This window comes from Cydia amplana, chromosome 19, assembly GCF_948474715.1.
Source record: "Cydia amplana chromosome 19, ilCydAmpl1.1, whole genome shotgun sequence".
Lineage (NCBI taxonomy): Eukaryota > Metazoa > Arthropoda > Insecta > Lepidoptera > Tortricidae > Cydia > Cydia amplana.
The window spans coordinates 1,320,440-1,336,986 of NC_086087.1; the positions used below are offsets into that span (position 1 = coordinate 1,320,440).

General features: G+C 38.6%; 1 protein-coding gene and 3 pseudogenes across 1 annotated transcript in view; 2 read left to right on the forward strand and 2 right to left on the reverse strand.

Moving 5' to 3' along the window:
- The window catches only part of LOC134657236 (nucleoredoxin-like), an 87,522-nt gene that overhangs the window by 47,264 nt on the left and 23,711 nt on the right, over nucleotides 1-16,547 (forward strand). The gene's annotated exons all lie outside the window — the stretch shown is intronic.
- On the reverse strand, nucleotides 763-2,330 carry LOC134657065 (venom serine carboxypeptidase-like; annotated as a pseudogene).
- On the reverse strand, nucleotides 2,560-3,959 carry LOC134657066 (venom serine carboxypeptidase-like; annotated as a pseudogene).
- LOC134657068 (venom serine carboxypeptidase-like) lies at nucleotides 15,058-16,425 on the forward strand (annotated as a pseudogene).

Here is a 16,547-nt window from a genome sequence, read left to right on the forward strand (position 1 = left end):
TTAACCGGCTCCGTTTTGGTATACAATTCGCGTAGGGAATTGGGAAAAGCGGGGAAGTTTTTTACCCCTGAAGTATAAATAACGTATTTGCATATTTTCAATACGTTTAAAGTAAGACGCTTTAAGTTGTAGACAGTATCAGCAAGATGTGGCAAAGTTGGCAAGTCCATATTATCAGTCACTGGCTATGCTCATGATTCTATTAAGTACAAAATATTTCGCTTGCACACAAGATTTTTAGCATTCGCAGTAAAAATCAACTTTGGTCTCTCATTACAAACAACCGTTTTCACCGACCACAGTTTTCCTGATTTTTTTTCATCCTACATGCAAGATCCCCTACTCTACCTACCCTACTACTCTATCATGCATTTTTTTCACACCTGGTAACTACTGTAACCGCGACAGAGGCGCGACATCAAAGCGCGTGTAATGGAGCGTTTTGCGCTCTAATCAAGGTTCTGCATCTCTTAATCCTGTCTGTCGGTTTTATCCTATGCCTGTAGACGGATTAAAATCCATGTAGACTATGTCTAGTCAGCTAACATCAGACAGAAGAACCGTAGACACATCTTAAATTCTGATCTGAATGTATTACATAATATATTGGTTATCAATAATTGAGATGGATAGAAGGGCATCAAAATTGACAGTCAGGAACGCCGAATCATGTTTTCGTTTATTTTCACATCAAGATAATGCACATGTTTTTAGCTATCCCAATGATTTTCATTATGGGTGAAACGTTGTAGATACAACGTTTCACCCAAATCCATAGATATCCATCGCCCACTTGGGCTTGTCCCATATTACCGCGTGCCCCGCATCCCGGACCAGCACCTCCAGCAACCTCCCCCCCTGCTTGGCGTACCCCGCTACCTCCACGTCCACGCGCCAGATCGAACGCTTCGCCGTCTTGTACTCCTCAGAACCACTGAAGTTCAGCTTCTGCAGGTAGTTAGAGGATAAGCGACTATAATGTCCAACTGTCCAGTGTACACAAAACAATGATAATGGTCTAACAGTTCAGATAACCACGGAGCGACTAACTTCATTACATCTGCTTGCAAAATCTCTCGCAATAAGGAACCATTTTGGAACGTCAGATTTCCCACATGAATTGCTTTTCGAAAAGAGTTTTGTTTCAATATAAACTTGAGTTCAGCTGAAACATTCGATTCGATTTCTTTAAATTCGGTATGTAAGTAATTATAGTACGAGTATTCAGCGAAACCAGTGAAATTGTTAAATAAGTGGCCGTTCCTAATATAATTCACCGTCTTAGCTTCGTATTCTTCAAATCTTCAAATGTTTTTCGCTGATTTAAATCTATGAGACCTATTTGATATAAAAACTGTCCGTAATTTAACTGGTTTTCATGATCAGTCTTGAAGGATATAATCAAACGGAGACGCCATGTCTGTAATTTTCTGTACAAAACAGTCTGCCGATTTTTGCGGGGGAGGGGAACGTCAAATGTATGCGTAACGTAAAAATAGCCATGTCAGATAAACGTCAGTGCATACATTGTGTATGACCGTTGGCCGCCTATTTTCGACAGAGGGGAAAGCCTGTTAATGGCTACTCCGTTTAGTTGTATCCTCCAAGTGATCAGTCATACCATTACCGATAGCTAAACCTTTGAGGTTTATTTTGGTTTCCGCTGTGGGGTTCTTCTTGTGAATAGCGTAGCCTAGAGCCGGGACATACTTCCCGCCGTATGACTCTCCCGCGATGAAGAACTCATTCTGCTGCAGCTCTGGGAAGAGCTGGAAGAACTGAGTCAGGCTGGAGTACAGATGTTCAGCGATTTGCGTTTCATTTCTGCAATAACCATCCTTGTGTTTGGTGAAGCTGAAGCTAGCGCCCACTGGGTTATCTATATAGATCACATGGTGGTTAAGAACCCAGTGGTACTCTTTGGGTATAAACGTGTGGTTCTTTAAAGCAACCGGACCATTTCCCAAGAACACGTTTGACATACCTGAGCCGCCAGGTCCTCCATCTAACCACAAGATAACGGGATCGTCGTTTCTGTCAGCTGACATGCTGGGCAAGTACCAGAAGAAGTGATTGGAGTCGTAGGTTTTGTCGACGGTGAAGAAGCCGGCGTAGCTCTCGACATGCAGGTGCTGAAGGAGCGGCACGCGCGCCAGCCGCCTCGCCTTGGATAGGTCGACACGCTCGAGATACGGAGAAAGAAATAAGGGTTCACCGGGGCCGCCGTCTCCATTCTCTGTTTGACCTCCACCTCCAACGACCAGACGAGAGCAGACTGCACGTAATATTATAACTTGCTGAGAAATAGTCACAAATAGACACTTTGTCATGTTGACTGCTCGTTGCTGCAGTCCGACTATAAATGAGGGTCGGGAATGGTATTGGAGGTGTTTAAATACAGAACATTTCTACAAGTTCGTGACGTAATTTATTTTAGTGGCACCTAGCCAGCCATAAATCATTTTAGTATGTTATAGAATAGGTACTTAAAAGAACTTATTTTGTATATGTTTAATAACATCTTATATTAATATCTTTATAAAAACTTAACTATGTTTAAAAGAGAGTTGCCTAACTGTCCCAATGTTTTGTATTATGGGTAAAACGCTGGATCATGTCCAAGGCCCACTCGGGCTGGTCCACTGTCACCGCATGCCCCGCATTCCGGACAAGCACCTCCACCAACCTCCCCCCCTGCTTGGCGTACCCCGCTATCTCCCCGTCTACGCGCCAGATCGAACGCTTCGCCGTCTTGTACTCCTCTGAACCACTAAAGTTCAGCTTCTGCAAGTAGTTGAGTTGAGTGTTAGAGGATAAGCCACTATAATGTCCAGTTGCCCGCTGTACATCAAACAGTGATAGTTGTCCAAGAGTTCGGACAACCACGGGGCGACAGACTTCATTATATCTTGTTTTAAATGATTAAACACTACAGACCCATTGTGAAATGTCATATCTCCCACATGGATTCCCTTTCGAGTAGCATTATTTTTTAACATATACTGGAATTCAATAATGCCAGGTAAAAACACTTTAGGATTAGTGAATTTGTAATAAGCATCAAACCCAGTAAAATTGTTGAAAAAAGAACCAGATTCCTCAAGTAGAATAGCAAAGGTGTCAAATGCTTCTCTCCACTTACCGTGTTTAATATAATTTAAAATTTTACCTTCATATTCCTCAAATATTTTTCGTTCATTGAGATCTATGAGACCTACTTGATACAAATATTTTCCATACAGTAACTGGTTTTCAGGATCAGATATACCATTACCGATAGCTAAACCTTTGAGATTTATTTTGGTTTCTGCTGATGGGTTCTTCTTGTGAATAGTATAGCCTAGAGCCGGGACATACTTCCCGCCGTATGACTCTCCCGCGATGAAAAACTCATTCTGCTGCAGCTCTGGGAAGAGCTGGAAGAACTGAGTCAGGCTGGAGAACAGATGTTCAGCGATTTGCGTCTGATAGGTGCAGTAACCTTCCGGATGCTTGGTGAAGCTGAAACCAGTGCCAACTGGGCTGTCAATATATATCATATGATGACTCAGCGCCCAATGGTGCTCTCTGCGCTCGAAAGTGTGATTTCTCACGGAAACGGGTCCATTTCCGACGAATAAGTTAATCAACGCCGAAGACCCCGGTCCCCCCTCCAACCAGACGATGACTGGGTCGTCTCTGTGAGCGGATATGCTCGGAAAGTACCAAAAGAAGTGATTGGAGTCGTAGGTTTTGTCGACGGTGAAGAAGCCGGCGTAGCTCTCGACGTGCAGGTTGTGGAGGAGCGGCACGCGCGCCAGCCGCCGCGCTTCAGCCACGTCGCCACGCTCTAAGAGCGGCGTCAGGAATAGCGGCTCACCTGGGCCACTGTCTTCGTTCTGTAGTCGAACCTCCGGATCGCCGTAGACTAAGCATTGCCACAATACTACTTGAAGTATGACAATTGCAAACAGACTCATCATTACTAGGACCTTTGTTTGCTAAAGGCTGTTAAAGTAATGAAGCTTCATGAAGGTAATTTATATACACATGCCACATTTTATTACATATGGACGCATTTGCTTTCGTTTTTATGACGTTAATGTTATAGCATGAAAAAACTGATGAAAAATAAAGCAGACCACCAGAAATACCTACATATTTAAAAGCAATAAAGCTTTGAAATATGTATGTATTTCTGGTTAGAGACAGACAATAGATAGTTATGTACTTAAATATTTCTATTGTTTCTTTTTGTTTATTGGTCACTATATACAATTTTTGATTGCATGTTTTAAATCATATTACTAAACGTTTTACGGTAAGTTTTTTTAAAACGTAACTGTTAATTTTATATGAACATTTCTCAAGGGAGCGATTCATCTCTGCGAGAGTCGACCTGTCCTACACGTTTTTGTGAATTTTGCATTATAGTACATTAGAATTTAATATCCTAATCATAACGATAATATTTAAGTTCTTAGGTATTATCTATGATGTTTCCATCAGGGCCCCTATTCGACATGTGCAACTGTCAAATTTCGCGTCATTTGAAATTCAACTGTTGAAGTTCATTTGAAGTTCATCAAGTGCTGAAGTTCATTTGGTACAAACAATAATTTAACAAAAAACAACTTTGTTTTATTATTACTTTAAGGTTTATAATGGTTTGGTTTGGTTGTCACCTAACTGTGGATTGCTAATGTCAAATTTTGACAAGTAATGATTCCAAATGTAGACTTTTTTCTCTATGACCTTCGGCTCCATCTTGGAGTTTTTGACGTGCGAAAGGGTAATTTATAGCAAAGAGTAAAACTTTTTTTTTTCAGTACGTAAGTTTACATGAATTAATGACATCTTGTGAGCGATAGACTAACGAATGCGCTGTAGGCGATGCGGCGGCGAGTAGTGGAACTTACGTGACAATTTCCATCAATCAAAAAGGGACTACATTGCTGATGGTCGATAAAGGCTATTAATAATTGAATTTTAACAGCAAGAATGCCTTATTGACAAGCGATCTTTTTGTTGAACCCACACCTACACGTCAAATAATGCTTGCTCCACACATTCTCCTATAAACGCTCAAAATCGTAAAAAAATGAAACAATTTACTCATCACCTCTCTCAACTCAAGCTGCCTATTTCTAAACCACGTTAATAAACCACAAGTTGTACCTTAACACATTTCGTAAACCACATATTCAGAAAAGTCCGTATTTTATTACTAAGTGGAACATGAATAGCTTGTATTACTTTTTTGGCATAAAAATAATCTAAATTAGTCAAAATATTTTGACTAAATATTGCGCTACTGCTACCTACTATATAGGTACCTACTACCTTAGTAACTTGGTAACTTTGTCAGTCACCAACTATTTTGATGCTACCTACAAAGAGCATCAAAATAGTTGGTGACTGACAGGTTAGGCTCCGGTCTTGGTAAGTAATATAATCAAATACAGTAGGTCATCATAAGACCTAACATTACTACCAAGACCTAAAAGTACCTATTGTTTAATATGTATCTACTCAGAGATGATTTTTAATTGAAGGAGATTAAATACATATATGTTATTCAACTACAAATAAAAAAATTAGATCTATTTCAGTTTACACATTTTTTTTCGTTTAATTTTAATAAAACATTAAAGTTTTTAAGCATTCAACTTTATTTAATTTTCTTCACTTTATTATTTTCTGATATTTAGGTAGGTATGGTGTTTCAGGTTGGTAACAGGAAATAAGAAAACCACACCTCTCCAAAAACTCTGCTGGTGATTCACATCTGTAAGTTTAAATATGAAACATGATAAAAACACTTAAATTAAAAACTTAATGTCTGGGAGACCGAGTTTTGCTCTGGAAACATATAATAACCCAAAAATGCGCGTTTTCCCAGAGATAAAACCTAGCTAGATCGATTTTGCGCCCCCGTAAACCACCATATAGCAAATTTCATCTAAATCCGTTTAGAGCCGTTCCCGAGATCCCCGAAATATATATACATATAAATAAATAAATAAATATACAAGAATTGCTCGTTTAAAGGTATTAAAAACTTATAAATAAATTATTAGCCCTAAATCCTGGTAGTGAGTGTAGTGACCTACCAAGTGCGGTAGGGTGCCCTTCTGCAGGCTGGCCGCTTGCCCCGCTGGATAAGAATGCTGATCCGCATCATCAAAAGCATACAGATATAAAGCGCTTTGACAGCTCCTCATAGAGGCAACGCGCGTTAGGCCGCACGCCATAAATCTAAGCTAAAGTCTTAAATTCGAGATCATGAACATGAAATATTGTTCGCTATAATATTAAAATCATAGGTATTAGACCTATGATTTTACTATTATAGCGAAAAGTTAGCAGGAGACGGCCGTGCCGTGGTCGTGATAGGTACAGCATGCGTGGACCAGACAAGCAAACCCTGAATTATGTCCCTACCTATTTTACTATACCTTTGTTCACCATTATCATTCATCGTTCATCATCTAGTCCTTACTCGCTCTCCTACACCTTTCACACACACACACACACACACACACACACACACACACATACACACGCTAAAAGCATACACCTTATCACCCTCTTTCACACATCATTTTAATTAGGTTTAGTTACCGTATGTTACCTACTCTTTTGTAAGCCCCAAGATACAGGCTCAGCCTAGTTTGGTGCTTACCGGACACCTTTGTGATTGCCTACCTATTTTATTATAAATAAATTATTCTTATTCTTATTCTTATTCTATTCTCTTATTATGTTCACCTATGTATATTTGCTCTTCTTTCCAAGATAATCATCTTTTTCAAAATGTAACCCGTATAATCGGGCTGTATAATTGCCTCAATTTTTTTTACACAAAGTTGTATGTAATCTTAATTCGATAATTAATGATGTTTTACATATTTATCATATACTATTTTGCAAATTTTTCTTGGATATTACGTTGTTTATTTCGATTGACGATTACTATGACAGCGTTTTTTTTTCTTTTTTGGCATTTACTACAGTAGCCAGTGTCATGTCGATATAAAAACACTTTAAAAATGGAAAGGTTGAGTCCTCAATACAGTGACATTATAACTCAAACAAGAACCATCCAAAGGGGGGTGGGGGGAAATTTCGTTATCTGCCTCTCTATCACTCTTGCATATACGAGCGAAATTCAATGGCGGCAGATAACGAAATTGGTATCGCGGCAGGCCCTCTTTAAACAAACCGCCTTGATTCATCAATGTTATATTTATTAGGAACAAACGTTGACTGCCGACTGTTCTATATATTATACTACTCTTTGCTGCCCACTTCTAGCGCTGGCGGTACACCGCGAAAATCAGTAAAATGCTGCAAATGGTGTTAAAGGTCTGAAAATCGGTACGATTGATCTTAAGGACATTTGAAACAATTTGACCCGAAGCGCCAACAAATAAAAAAAACGAGAGGAGTTATGACGTCATGTTTTTTTGTATGAAATAAAAAAAATGTTTAGAAACCTATCGTGTATGGTATTAAACGAAAGGGCTTTCTGAGCCAATGCTAAAAATATATCACATAGTTACATTTCAGTCATTTTGTTTAAATTATAATTTATAATAAAAATAGTTTTCAAAACATACCAAGTTTGGGCTTCTCCAGATACAATACCATAATTTTTTTTGTATCTTCTAAACCGTGCGTCGTAGCGCAAAAATATTAAAATGTTCATTCCTCTGTAAGAAACCCTAATTCTATTAAAAAAAAAACACAAAAAAGAGATTAAAAACACAAAAAAAAACTTTATAATGCTGTATCTCCTAAACCGTGCGTCGTAGCGCAAAAATAATCAAATTTTCGTTCCCCTTTAAGAAACCCCTAAGTAAGATTTAAAAAACACAAAAAAAGAAAAAAAAAGAAAAATAAAGAAAAAGAGGAAGAAAAATATTTATAGGGCTGTATCTCCTAAACCGTGCGTCGTAGCGCAAAAATAATCAAATTTTCGTTCCCCTTAAGAATCCCACGCACTGAACAACCTATCACATTAGGACATGAAACAATCATCATCATCCATTTTTATTATTATTTCATTGCATTTCAAAGTAAGTGCTTGGTCGTAGAAAAAGTATTGTATGCAACGTTGTTTAACTGAGTCAAAAAATACTAGTGGCGTCTTTATTAACAATTTTCGGTTGTTGTTTGTTGTTATTGTTACTCACGCCACTCGCCTTTTTTGACCTCTCTTAAACAACAGTTGCATAAAATACTATTACATGTTCCTTTGGTAATATCTAAGCTTTAAGTAAGAAAAAGTTCTGATGAGTGGGGGGTGGAGAACTCGGGAAAGGGGGGACGTTAAAGGTGAGTTTTTTCGGTTAATTCTTTCTTAATTATTACATAGACAATTTTCACTACGACTTATAGATTCCGAGATATAAGCGACTTTCTGAAAAAAACCGTTATATATTAATTTTATGCTTTCTTTTTAAATATTTAATTGAGAGATTCATAGATCACACTATGTAAAATTGAAAAATAAAAAAAACCTAAATGTATATAATTTCAAAATTGCTTTATTAGGGTTAGATATGAGGATATTAGGTATAAGATTAGAGGTTTATTTTACAAAAAAAACTTACCGTATTGTATCTGGAGAAACCCAAACTTAATTGGTATGTTTTGAAAATTATTTATATTATAATTTAAAAAAAAAATACTGAAATGTAATGATGTGATATATGTTTGGAATCGGCTCAGAAAGCCCTTTCGTTTAATACCAAACATGATAGGTTTTTAAACAATATTTTTTTATTCCTTACAAAAAAAGATGACGTCATAACTCCTCTCGTTTTTTTTTTATTTGTTGGTGCTTCGGGTCAAATTGTTTCAAATGTTCTACAGATCAATCGTACCGATTTTCATACCTTTAACATCATTTGCACATTTTACTGAATTTCTCGGTGTACCGCCAGCGCTATATAGGTATACTTGGTCAACCAGATCTTGACAGTAGAAAAAGGCGGCAATTTTGAAAAATGTAGGCGCGAAGGGATATCGTCCCCAGTGAAATCGTCCCATGGAAGATTTGAATTTCGTGCCTTTTTTTACTGACAAGATTTGGTTGACCAGCTATATACATATTATACTACTCTTTGCCTACGCCTTTGTTTTAAACTTTTTTTTAACAAGTTTTCACAGACAATTAATAATTTGACATAGACACATCAAGGCGGTTTGTTTACAAAGGGGCCTATCGGGAAGTGCGAAAATCGAAACTCAGCTATTTGCCTCTTTATCGCTCGAATATGCAAGAGTGATAGAGAGGTTAGATAACAAAATTTCTAATTTCTGACTGTATTTTTCTTTAAATATTTTCAAATATAATTAAGTTGCGTTGTTTTATCACAAAGTTAAAAAGACTTAAAAGACCACTGTCTGTATTATCATCATCAGATCAGCTCGATGGTAACCATAAAAATATTGTATTGTCACCCATATTACATATTATGTACTTATGTAAATTTTCAGCTTCATTGAACACCCGAGAAGTGGGTCAAACTAGACACGCGGTAGCGTGTCCAGCCAAGTTCAAAGAAAAAGGAACTGGCGACGCAGCAACCGTGTGTAATATTACACGAACCATTTCGAGCTACTTTTGACCCCTTCACAACTTGAAACCTACTTAACCTACACACATGAAATTTGGCACATGTATTCAAGTCCCTTAGCTTGTTCAAAATACACTATTTCATAAACATAGCTCAAACAGTTATTGATAAATTAACGTTTAAAAACCGGCATTTTTGTGACTGACTGACATATAGATCAAAAACCTAACCCACTTCCAGGTGACCTAGAAACTTGAAATTTGGCATCAAGGTAGACTATTAGGTGTATATAGAAGGAAAAATGTGAAAATTGGAAATGATTGATATTTTGATGGAAAAAAAATAATTAATACTTATAGACCAAAAACCTAACCCACTTCTAGATCACTTAGAAACTTGATATTTGGCATCAAAGTAGACTATTAGGTGCATATAGAAGGAAAAATGTGAAAACTGGAAATTATTGATATTTCGATGGAAAAAAATAATTAATACTTATAGACCAAAAACCTAACCCACTTCTAGATGACTTAGAAACTTGATATTTGGCATCAAGGTAGACTATTAGGTGCATATAGAGGGAAAAATCTGAAAACTGGAAATTATTGATATATCGATGGAAAAAAAAATACTTATAGACCAAAAACCTAACCCACTTCTAGATTACTTAGAAACTTGATATTTGGAATGAAAGTAGACTATAAGGCGTATACAAAAGAAAAAATGAGAAACTGAAACTTTTTGACAATTAACCGCGCGTTAGCGAGGGTCTCCTTTTCAGCTTAGGCAAACTGCTGCTGCCAAGACAAATCCTTTATAATTTCAGGATTTTCTACACAGCACAGAACTTGGCACCCATATAGATCTCAATTCTTTTGTCGGCGAGTCAACAACGACACGTATTCTCAATATTGAACTTGGCTCTCATTTCACATTTATGTTTTTGTTGGGATTTAATTTGCATGATTTGATTGGAACCACATTGGAACAGACAGACAACCAACGGGACAGATGAAACTAAGTAAAAGCTTGAAAAAATGTGGCTTTTTCAATTTCTATTGCAACTTCAGATGAAAACGGGGTCTCTATTGTTTCCCAAATAGTTTTAAGCCATAATGTATTGTTTGCTCGAATTTTCGTTAGTCATAATTCATTTGGTTCAGAAACGCGTCACTTTTCAGGATTGCCATAAAACAAATCTATTATGACTTAAAACTTTATGGGAAACAACGGGACCCCATGAAAACGTCCTTATTGAAGCATAAGGACCCTTAATTTATGGAAAGCCACATATAACAACCAATTCGAGGCTACTAGGTGGCAAAATACGACTCAATACGAGTAGGTAGGTCAAATACACGAGAGTAAGGATTTATATTTGGCCAAATATTCTTGTGACAAAGTTATTCTTCCTCGCGTTATCTCGATTTTGCCACGGATCATGAGAACCTATTGTTCGCTTGACAATTAATCCCAAGGATTGGCGTAGGCACTAGTTTTTCCGAAAGCAACTGCCATCTGACCTTCCAACCCAGAGGGTAAACTAGGCCTTATTGGGATCTGTTAGGCTGTTAAAGTTTAAAGTTACCTACTCGTAAGTCTCGTAACACAACATATAAGTTTCACATAACAAAATTACTTACATATATATATATATATATATATATATATATTTGTCGGAGCGAGACACCAGAAAGACGTATTGCAGCATTACAGTTCATAGTTAGACGCCTGTAAAAGTCGATTAGCAATGTTTGGCTACATATTATTTGCTTGTAACGGAATCATAAAGTTGCGTAGAGAGTAACGCCACCATCTATTGGCGTATTGATGAACTAAGATGACAGGTAGAAGGCTTTGGAACGTCAAGAGGGGTATCTTGAGTGAACGTAGGCACGAGCAGGCATTTTTGTCGTTATGTTGGTAGACTGGTCAGGCAGGTTTACCAACTTGAATTGGAGGCGGGAGCGGTTGGCTCCGCCGCTGGAACTGGCTTCCTTCTTCTTGATCGGACCGCGCTAGAGATCGGACGTTAGCCAAGCTCGTGCCTAATTCGCTACGTTCCTGAAGGCTTACACCTGAAGGATTATTCTGAAAGCTTATAGATTCTCACGTTGTTTAACCGTTTAGCTAAGTGTTTTATTCCAAGTGTTATTTTGATTTCTTATGTGCCATTAGAAGCTTACTTTTGTAAAATAAAGAAACTATGTGTTGTTTTGAAAAGATGTGTCCCGCCGAGTTTGTTGCCGGGTTAAATCTTCTCGGGTCAGAGGTGTAGGGTTGGAGCCGGTGTAGTTTGACTTAAATAAAGATTTGAACGATTTCATTTGATCTTTTTTTATTTAATTGAATCCGATTCCATCGTAAGATCGTTTAGTTATTTTGATTATTTAGTACTGAAATATAGTAGGCACTAGTATGGTTAATGAGTCCGAATGTTTTATGCGTTGGTAGCATACCTACTATTTTGGCTGTGAAGTAATACATCTAGGTACTACCCCCACGCGCCCACCGCCTTTAGGACCATCCGTCGCCGACATATATATATATATTATGTACCTAAACATATTACTTTTCTAAAAAAAGGACTGAAATCTAGTGCTGCGAAGAAACGGTATTTTTGTTCGGCTTTTTTGTTGCTATTTTGGCATATGGATACATAGTAGAAGAAGTAAGTATGGAATCCTCCTCCGTTTTGCGTGGTCCGACGCACCTGGCCGGGTTTTCGCGATTTTCCGTCAATGTCTGTCAATACCATATTTGTTACGAACACCTAAAATAATAAGTTTAAAATTAATCTCAATGTCTCCAGTTTGCTGTTCATTCAAACTGACAAAATCCAAATTTCTGAGGCAATATACGACCGCTGTCTTATATAAGCCATTAAAATTCATCATGAATAACCCTACGTTGCGTTGTTATAAATTTAATTAAATAAATAATTATTGTATTTAATTTATAACAACTAATTAGGCATAGCGTCCAATTTAGAATATGACACAGGCACTAGTTCTTACGAATTTTACCTTAATTTATTAATCAAAGGACCTGAGGTAAAAGTGAGAAGAGGTTAATAAGCAGATGCACCAGCTAGTCGCCGACGCTCCGCTTCCCCCGGGATTAGCCCTTAAGCCTGCACCTAACAGACTGGCTCATAGGGGGCTATGAGCTTGCTGTTGCGTCAATTTTCATTTTTAGAAAAAAAAAACTAGTCTACTAACTACTAACAACACAATAAATGCTTATTTTGCCGCATTCTTCACTATCTCTCCCTATTTCACTGCCATCTAACCCAGAGGACAAAAATATAGCTTATTGTGGCTACTGGCTACTCCGTCTACCTCATGACTCATGATATTTTACTTCACCATAAAGTAATTGGTGTAATATCAAATGATATTTTTACACAAGTTACAAGAGTTCATTGCTAAGAGCCGGGGTTAGGACCCACGACGATTGGTTTAAAATTTAAACTTTATATATAATTTGTTACCTAGTAATTATACTAAATCTGTTTTCTTTTTGACATTTAGTGGTATATGTATTGCTGTATGTTTATTGTCAAGTTTTTTTTAATTCTGGACAATTGTCATATATTCGTTTTCATGATAGATCTACACCAACGCAACTGCATGTCATGTTCTTGCGGTTTATTTTTATAACGCCAAGATCGAAATTTGACTGTTAACTCCATCTTGCGTCGAGTAGGGGAATCAAAAAACTATAGAAAATAGAAATGCAGTTTACTCTATGCCATAGAATCCCCTTTTAAATGTCATAAATCCAAACATGGCGGCCATACCAATAGACAACCAAGTCTAGCGATGAAATGATTTGTTTACATGAGATTCACTGACAGGTGACACACTTTACCTATTCGACAACCCATGATTGTTCAGATTCAAATGAACTTCAACATGCGACGTCAAAAGTGGCATGTCGAATAAGGCCCCTGTTTATTCATAAAGTGAAAGGAGTAATTGATAGGTACAGTCACCACGCGGGATTGTTACGCCATTTAGGGCCCTACCTAAATTGGTTGTTCCATACGCTATGGAATGTCTAATTTAGCTAGAACCCTAAATGGCGTAACAATCACGGAGCGTGACTGTACAATATGGTAGGTTAAGATATATGTTCTTTCAGCGGAAACCTGCACTAATCACAATAAACTTCTTCCTTGACCATTTCTGAGAATCGCGACCATTCCACATGTAGTTTATTACCTTTAAGACATTATACTCCGAAACAAGAAGGTAGCAAGAGCCAATGTAACGAATGTACTATTCACAAAACTTCTTTATTCCTACAGTAACATATAAAGGTGTGTTGCAATATATTTGGCTAGTGTGGTAACTGTCTAAGTTATATATGCTAACTGTAACATATGTACACATGATATATTATTTACTGCAGACTATGACAAAGACAAACAATCAACAAACGGTTATAAAATCTTATTATCTTTCTGGATCACCCATTTACTGTCAGACTTCAACAAGGAACAGTCACAGCAAGACATTCCTTAATTTTATTCGTTGGTAAAAATGGTAAAGCAACTTGTGGCTGTCATGCTTCTAAAGCTCTTACTGTCGCATAATTGCTTTACTCATTGCGACCCGGAGGTTAACCTAGACGATGGCGACAGCGGCCCCGGTGAGCCGTTGTTTCTGACGCCGCTCCTCGAGCGTGGCGACGTGGCTGAAGCGCGGCGGCTGGCGCGCGTGCCGCTCTTCCGCGACCTGCACGTCGAGAGCTACGCCGGCTTCTTCACCGTCGACAAAACTTACGACTCTCATCACTTCTTCTGGTACTTTCCAAGCATGTCCGCTCACAGAGAAAACGACCCAGTCATCGTGTGGTTGGAGGGAGGACCGGGGACTTCAGGGCTGATCAATATATTCTTAGGAATTGGACCAGTTTCCATGAGAAATCACACTTTCGAGCGCAGAGAGCACCATTGGGCTCTGAGTCATCATATGATATATATAGACAGCCCAGTGGGGACTGGATTCAGCTTCACCAAACGTCCGGAAGGCTACTGCACCGATCAGACGCAAATCGCTGAACATCTGTACTCTAGCCTGACTCAGTTCTTCCAGCTCTTCCCAGAGCTGCAGCAGAACGAGTTCTTCATCGTGGGAGAGTCATACGGCGGGAAGTATGTCCCGGCTCTAGGCTACGCTATACACAAGAAGAACCCCACAGCGGAAACCAAAATAAACCTCAAAGGTTTATTACAAGTCTATTGTTAGCATCGCAATTTGTGAAGTATTTGTTAAATAAAGTGTTACAAATCAGTACCAATTAACATAGTATATGTATTTTTATTAACTATATATACAGCTGTCCTATTAAAATGATCTATCGCTGACTTATTTTCAAACACGTACAACACGTACACGTACGTAATTCTTATTAGGTGTATAAACACCACCTTTGCCTTTCCGGTCTTTCATTTACTATCAGCTTCCAGCAACGAGCAGTCAAAATGAAAAAGTGCCTTTTTGTTAACATTGTTGTACAAATTGTAATATTACGGGGGAATGCAGACGGCGACCCCGGGGAACCCCTATTCCTTTCTCCTTACCTCGAGCGCGGAGACGTCGCCTCGGCGCGGCGGCTGGCGCGCGTGCCGCTCCTCCACGACCTGCACGTCGAGAGCTACGCCGGCTTCTTCACCGTCAACAAAACCTACGACTCCAATCAATTCTTCTGGTACTTTCCGAGCATGTCCACTGACAGAGAAAACGACCCCGTTATCTTGTGGTTAGAAGGAGGACCTGGCGGTTCAGGTCTGATCAACATCTTCATGGGAAATGGACCGGTTTATCTGAAGAACCACACGTTCATACCCAAAGAGTACAATTGGGTTCTGAACCACCATATGATCTACATAGACAACCCAGTGGGCGCTGGCTTCAGCTTCACCAAACACAAGGATGGTTATTGCAGAAATGAAACACAAATCGCTGAACATCTGTACTCCAGCCTGACTCAGTTCTTCCAGCTCTTCCCAGAGCTGCAGCAGAATGAGTTCTTCATCGCGGGAGAGTCATACGGCGGGAAGTATGTCCCGGCTCTAGGCTACGCTATTCACCAGAAGAACCCCACAGCGCAAACCAAAATAAACCTCAAAGGTTTAGCTATCGGTAATGGTATGACTGATCCTGAAAACCAGTTAAATTACGGACAGTTTTGATATCAAATAGGTCTTATTGATTTAAATCAGCAAAATATATTTGAAGAATACGAAGCTAAGACAGTGAATCATATTAGAAACGGCCAGTGGATCGAAGCCTTCAACACTTACGCCGCTCTTATTCTCGAAGACAATTCCTTATTTAACAATTTCACTGGATTCGATGAATACTATAATCTCTTACACACAGAATTCAAAGAAATTGATTCTAATATTAAAGCCGAATTCCAGTTTATATTGAAACAAAACCTTTTTCGAAAAGCTATCCACGTGGGAAATCTGACGTTCCATGACAGTTCCTTATTGAAGAAGATTTTACAAGCAGATATAATGAAGTCAGTCGCTCCATGTTTGTCTGAGCTATTAAATCGCTATTATTGTTTGATTTATACTGGACAGTTGGACATTTTATTCGCCTATCCCTTGACACTCAACTACTTGCAGAAGCTGAACTTCAGTGGTTCTGAGGAGTACAAGACGGCGAAGCGTTCGATCTGGCGCGTGGACGGGGAGGTAGCGGGGTACGCCAAGCAGGGGGGGAGGTTGCTGGAGGTGCTGGTCCGGGATGCGGGGCACGCGGTAATATGGGACAAGCCCAAGTGGGCGATGGATATGATCCAGCGTTTTACCCATAATACAAAACATTGGGACAGTTAGACAACTGTGTAGACATTACATATATAGTTATGAAAAAAAAAATCTCTTTCTTATTTGATGACGAAGAAAATGAAGGGTAGGTAACTGAGCATATTAATTTCGTACTATAAGTACCTACTACT